Raw genomic sequence first — 7,443 nt, forward strand, 5'->3', positions numbered from 1 at the left:
CTCACAGCAACAATTCTCCCTGAGCAGCTAGATTCTGAGCCTTAGAACTGCACATAAAACAGATATTCACCTTGAAACCCCCTGCAGTGACCCATGTAACACCTGAGTCCTTTGTGCATCAAGGAAATTCTCTTTGAGACCACACCAAGGCTTGAATCACACCAGTCAGATCTTTTTAAGGGAGATACAGGAATTATATGCTGTCTTTGAACCCGGGAGGCATGTTACGCTCTCATCCAGGCTACAAGGAACGGAAGTGAGGTTCAGGATCCAGAACAGCACATTATTTCTTTGTGTTGCACCAACACATATTCTTCTAATCTACTCCTTTCAAAAGTTTTATTTTGTTTGTTTAGCCCAGATAGCAAAATACGGGGTTGTCAGTCAAGACCAACTTCAAACTGCCTGTGCCCGTTAGAAATGTTTCATTAATAACATGTGTTTACCATTGCGAGGAGTAGGCTTTGTGTGCTAAGGTTTTGTTTGTCAGTCATTCATTGGAACCCCACTGTTAATAGCATACAATGGTTTGTGGTTATGCCACAATTTAACCCAGGTTTAAAAATACAAACTAGAGCCCTGGTGGTCTAGGAGGAACAGGGAAGGTATTGGCTCAACCTGCTCTGTGGGCTGGTGGCTTGGAATGCTTTACAAACTAATCAAATTTATTGACTATGATGGGGGGGTGGATCTCAAGCTGGGGGTGTGCATCTTGGTTTGACTGCAGTTTGGTGGGGTTCTGAGTGTCTGAAGGGGGAAACCAGGCAACTATTTGGCATTCCTTTCTCCAATGACAAATTAGAAACAGATATCATAGAATATGAGAGGGTGGTTTTTTTTTGTTGTTGTTTTGTTTTTCAGCAGTCTAATAAGAAAAAAAGATTTTCCTCTATAGTTTTAATTCCACTGTATGTTAAGGATAAGTCAACAGAATTAATATTGTACGAGGCCGAAGAGGCAATGAAATGTCTGCTAATTCAGTAGAGGGAGAGGAAGTCTTCTAAAGGTAGCATGAGAAAAATAATTGATTTTGCTTGTGCTCTCAGTTTGTCTCCCTAGGGCTTGGCTGCAGGTTAGCTGGGATTAAACATTGCTGGCTCCATAGGCACCAATAGCAGATATGTACCCTAAGAGGAACATTTCACATTTTGCCTGTGTGTAAAACCTTCATTTAAACCACAACAGAACATAGCTATCTAGAGTCATGGAGAGAAAAAAAATGCCTTTGTGTTTTATGAGCCACCTCAGTTATGCAGAAGCATCCTGAACAATGAAGAGTTGCTATTCGAAGTGTTTATGAAATCTCATAGTCATGGAAATAACACCATGATCCTAAACATTTGCGAAATCTTATATCACATGTGCTTAAAACCAATTTTCCAGTTGCTTACCATGTATCCTTTTAAAAAATATTTGCATTTCAAAATAAAACAAGATTCCATTTAGAGAGAATTTAACCCATTAAAAAAAAAATTAGAGGAGGCTGGCTTTAAGTTATCTGTTTACACATTCCTAGAGGAGAGATTTGGTGCTTTAAACTTGTTAATGTTTTGAGTTCGTTTTCCTTCCTTTTTGCCACTTGTTTTTAAAGGAAAAGAACGTATCTGGAGAGAAAAGGCTACTACTAAAAGATCCATTTTTCCAAGTTCCAAATACAAAGAAAATGAAAAACAAGAGACAACATCTGTGAACACACACTTTACACTTCTGAAAATCAAAGTCCACAGGTATAAACTCTTCGTGTGCTACACGTGCAGTAATATGCTAGGAAGCATGAAGGCCAATAAAGATGAATAAAACTGGATCTACGCTTGGGTCGCTGATGATGTAGCCAAATATACAAACACCTAATGGTTCATAAAACACATCGTTCCACATCTGGAAGTGTAACGTTGCGATCTCTTGTTTTTCACTCCTGTGTGATTCTTGGGGGTATTTCCTGTGACAATTTTGTTTATCTGTTTTTCGCAGCCCTTTATGTATAACAACATTTTACTGTCACTAACTGTGACATAAAAAGGGCACAAAGAGTATTTAGGGTATTTGGCCCTCTCTTCAGGGACGAGAGGAGGCAGCATCCTTGGAGGATGGACCTGGGGACTTTCAAAGTGAAGATCACTCCAGCCACTTGATCCTTGACGTCAGACAAAGGCTTTTAGAAACCACGTCCTCTGCTTAAACACTGCCCAGACCGTGAAAGAGTCAGCATTCATCCTAAAGCTGGTCCACCAGGAAACAGCATCTTGAGGTTATAAAATATTTAATAATATGACAATAATTTATTCCTACACCTTAATATAAAAAAAAAAAAAACCGAACGACCCAATCGAAAAATGGGCAGAACATCTGAATAGATACAGATGGCCAACAGGCACATGAAAAGGTGCTCAACAATGCTAATTATTAGAGAAATGCAAATCAAAACCACAATGAGGTCATCACCTGACACCTGTCAGAATAGCTATCATCAGAAAGTCCACACATAACAAATGCTGGCAAGGGTGTGGAGAAAAGAAGCTGCTCATACACTGTTGGTGGAAGGTAAACTGGTGTAGCCACCACTGAAAGCAGTATGGAGGGTCCTCAAAAACTCAAAATAGAACAACCCTATGATCCAGCAATTCCATGCCTGGGTATATATCTAGAAAAATAAAAACACTTATTCCAAAAAATACAAGAACCCCAATGTTCACAGCAGCATTATTTATGCTAGTCAAGATATGGAAGCATTGACAGATAAATGGATAAATAAGGAGTGAGATATATATATATATATATATTTTTTTATATATATATATAAAATGAGATACTACTTAGCCATAGAAAGAATGAAATTCTGCCATTTGCAGTGACATGGATGGACCTAGAAAATATTATTCTTAGTGAAATAAGTCGGAAAAGACAAATACTGTATGTTATCACTTATAAGTGGAATTTTAAAAATAAAACAAATGAATCTCCCTAGAAAAGCAGAAACAGACTCACAGGTACAGAAAACAAACTAGTAGTTACCAGTGGGGAAAGGGGAGGAGGAGGGGTAAAATAGGGAAATGCGATTAAGAGGTACCATGCATATGACAAGCAATAAGGATATATCATAAAATACAGGGAATTACAGCTATAATTGTGTAATAATTTTTTAATGGAAAATCTATAAAAATACTGAATGACTATACATTTGAAATTAATATAATATTGTAAATCAACTACACTTCAATAAAAATGTTTTAATAAAATAAAATTAAGAACTTTTGTTCATCAGAGGACAACATTAAGAGAATAAAATGGCAATCCATAGGGTAGGAAAAGATAATTATCTAAAGCGCATAAAGAACTCTTACAAATCAACAAGAAAGATGCAGACAACTCGGTGGCGATGTGGGTTAAAAGACTCTAACGGGTATTTCATAAAGAGGATATCGAAGTGGTCATTCAATACAGAAAATACACTCAAATATACTTGGTTCATTCATAACCAAGAAAATACAAATTATTATAATACCATTAAACACACAACAGACTGACTAAAATAATAAAGACATAAAATTCCAAACATTGGCAAAAATAGAAGCAACTCAAATCTTTAAATACCACCTTGTAAAATTGTTTAGCAGCTCCTCTCTCTCTCTCTCTCTCTCTGCATATATATATATATATATATATATATATATATATCAAAAATACATACTTGAATTTGCCAAAAGTCTTAACTGGAATGTTCATAGCAATGCTATGTGCAATAGCCTCAAACCAAACTGGATATTATCCAGATGTCTATCAGCAGCAGAATGTATAAATAAATTGTGACATATTTACTCAATGGAATTTTATACAGCATTGAGAATGAATGATCTACAGGTATAGGCAACAATAGAGTAACTCTTGCCAAAAAAAAAAAAAAAAATTCAGCAGAGATGTCACATACAAAAAAGTACCCACTGTATGATTCCATCTGCATGAGTTGCAAAAAGAAGGAAAAGTAACCTATGCTGTTAGAATTCAGGATAGTGATTAATCTTACAACTAGAAGGGAACGTGAGAGGGTTTATAGGGTGCTGGGTATGTTTGTTTTTGGTCTGGGTGCTAGTTTCACAAGTCTGTTCAGTTTGTGAAAAATTCATCAAGGTGTATGCTTAAGATAAATACACACTGTAGTGTATGTATTTTATGTCAATTAGACGTTTTAAAAATAGCTTTGTCTCTTCCACTCATATTGTTAGAAAAACAGTTGTGATATGTCTTCTGTATTGTCAAAGTAATAATCACGACGGATGAACCCCATGGCTGACAAAATCAGTGTACTTCTGGTTCAATTCTTCTCTAACCTGCTTCTTTCCATCCTTTCTTCCTTCCTTTATTTTGTTTACTTACTTAATAAAAGAACAGCATTAAAAAATTTTGCCCAGTTCTGGGAAACAATGTTATACCAGATATCCTCTGTAGATAAGTGTAATTATTTACTAGCTGCTGCTTCAAGTCAGGGAGGAAGTGAAGGTTAAGCCTCGTGTGAGCGATATGACAGAGAGGAAGCAGGGTTGCATTACAAATATTTCTGCCTTCCTCTACAGCTTGATAAGGAGACAAGAACACCGCTGTCCTGTAAAAAGCCCTCCACACCTGAACACAGAGAATCTCAATGGACATACTTAATCGGGCACAAAATTAAGTAAAAATTCCTTTCCATGAAAGGCAAGGCATGACTATCAGTAAATTAAAACACTCCTTTTCAAGGTTTATAACAGAAGTAGAGGCGAAACAAATTGTGCAGAGCAATGACTACGCTATATCTCTATTTAACCTGACAGCCCAGTTTCAGGGGGCATCGCAAACAGCTGAGTCCAGTGAATTCAATCACATTTCTGGGAAAGCCACTCATAAGTTCTTTGATCCCTGAGAGCACAAGATGTAATATCATGGAGACAAGACTCAGTTTGGCCTGATTAGAGATTTCTTACTACCTGTAAAAGTCTTTCCCACAAATCTTTTCTCACTTGGCTTTTTTGAGCAGACTACTAGGGACCAGTTTCACATAGCACAAAGACAAAAGAGTCATATTGATTTCTTTTAGGAGATTCCTCTTTTAAGAGCACTGTGAAACTAGACATTAACAATTAGAAAAACAAAAAGTATCTTTGACATTTCTTCTAGTCCAAAATGCAAGATTGTGTCAAGATCTCCACCGAATTCTTGTCACCTGAAATGTTACTCGGCCATTTACAAATAGAAGGAACACAGATATTGAAGCCCACCCTAAACTGGCAGTGGCTTAATCTAACAGAGGTTTCTTTTCATTCATTTGAAATGTTGGGGTTCTACCTGGGGTAGTGGGTGATTTCCTCCACATGGTGATTCCGAGGTCCCGACTCCTTCCACCTTTTGGGTCCTCCACCCTAAGAACTTCTAGCCACCCTGAGCTGGAGGAAAGGGAAGCATGTAGAAGGCATAGGTGCTACTTAAAAAGCCAACTCTGAAACAAATTCTGTTCAGATTCCATCACTGAACACTAATTGGCTCTCCTTGCTGCATCTACTGAGAGAATGAAGACCATTCTCAGAAATCAGACTGTTGACATTTCAGAAAATTGTCAACATCCCTCTAAAAGGATGCACAGCTATTGTGAAGCCCCAGAGGCACTCTGAGGAGGGACTTTGACCACATCAATGTAGAACTCAATCTCCTTGGAAAGAAAAAGAAGAAGCTCTGGGTCGACAAATGATGGGGAAATAGAAAGGAACTGACTGCTGTTCACACTATTTGTAGTCATATACAGAACACGATCAAGGATGTAACACTGGGCTTCGGCTTCTGTTACAGATGAGGTCTGTGTATGCTCACTTCCCCATCAGCGTCCTTATTCAGAAGGATGGTTCTCTTGTTGAAATCCAATATTTTGGGGGTGAAAAATACATTCACAGCATTCAGATGAGGCCAGGGGTTGCTTGTTCAATATCTCCAGCCCAGAAAGATGAGTTGATTCTTGAAGGAAATGACATTGAACTTGTATCAAATTCGGCTGCTTTGATTCAGCAAGCCACAACAGCTGAGAACAAGGATATTGGAAAATTTTTGGATGGTATCTATGTTTCTGAAAAAGGAACAGTTCATCAGGCTGATGAGTGAGATCTGAGTTGTTTGTCTCCAGAATCAACAAGATGCCAGATGATTCCTCAGACTCATTTGTGATATTTTAAGATACGATAAAAAGCTATTGATTAAAAAAAACTAATTATAAGGATGCTCTAAGATGCAAGGAGGTTTTGGGAAGGGTAGCTCTCTGCTGAGCCACCTCCTCTGAGCAATGATGCCTCATTCAGAAGAGGAAACATGGACTTTGGAGGACACGACGCCATCTGTACCACAGCTGTCTACACCTACACTGGTAGTCTACACCTACTACTGGTAGTAAATTTTACGATCAGGCAGGTGAAGCATAAACTAAGACTTGGTTTTCATTTAAATATGGAAGGAAAAGTGGATTAGGGAAGGATAGAGGTTAGAATAAGATTTGTGGTTGATCCTGATTTTTTTCTCCTGTAAAGAAATATTCATGACAATACACTTATTAATTCATTGCCAAGTATGTATAGAACTTCTCTTAAATTCCAGATCTAGGTTCTATGGATATAGCAGTAAACAAAACAAATGTATGCCTTCATGAAGCGTACACTCTAATCTAAGAGTCAAAATGTAAAGCTGGTATTATGTTTTTGCAAATCATTAACATAATTGATCTTCTGATTTTTTTTCATTAGCAAAATGAGGAGACCCCTCTATCTCATTGCATTATTATGAGGTATATATGATATAATGCACCTAAGTTATTCCTGCTGCAGTACACATTGAAAGCATGCATTAAAAATTTTTTTTTCCTCTTTACAGCTGCACCTGTGGCATATGAAGTTCTGGGCTAGGGGTCGAATCTGAGCTGCAATTGCAGGCCTACACCATAGCCACAGCAACACCAGACTTGAGCTGCATCTGCCACCTATGACGCAGCTTGTGGCAATGCTGCATCCTTAATCCACTGAGCAAGGACAGGGATTGAACCCAAATCTTCAGGGACTCTATGCCGGTGTCTTCTTTATTTTATTTTATTTTATTTTTATTTTAGGGCCCCACTTGCGGCATATGGAAGTTCCCAGGCTAGGGGTCAAATTGGACCCACAGCTACCGGCCTGTACCACGGCCATAGCAATGCGGTATCTGAACCACATTTGCAAATTACGTCACAGCTCACAGCAACACAGATCCTTAACCCACTGAGTGAGGTAGGGATCGAACCTGCATCCTCATGGATACTAGTTGGGCTCCTTGCCACTGAGCCACAATGGGAACTTCCATCTATGTCGGGTTCTTAACCCACTGAGCCAGAGCAGGAACTCCAATGCATTAAAAATTAATTACTCCTCTTTTTATACCTAGTCCTGGGGTGATATGTGGGAG

At 38.2% G+C, this 7,443-nt stretch overlaps 1 pseudogene; it reads left to right on the plus strand.

Moving 5' to 3' along the window:
* LOC110262148 lies at positions 3,728-6,899 on the plus strand (annotated as a pseudogene).

The sequence above is a fragment of the Sus scrofa genome, chromosome 8 (assembly GCF_000003025.6).
Source record: "Sus scrofa isolate TJ Tabasco breed Duroc chromosome 8, Sscrofa11.1, whole genome shotgun sequence".
Taxonomy (NCBI): domain Eukaryota; kingdom Metazoa; phylum Chordata; class Mammalia; order Artiodactyla; family Suidae; genus Sus; species Sus scrofa.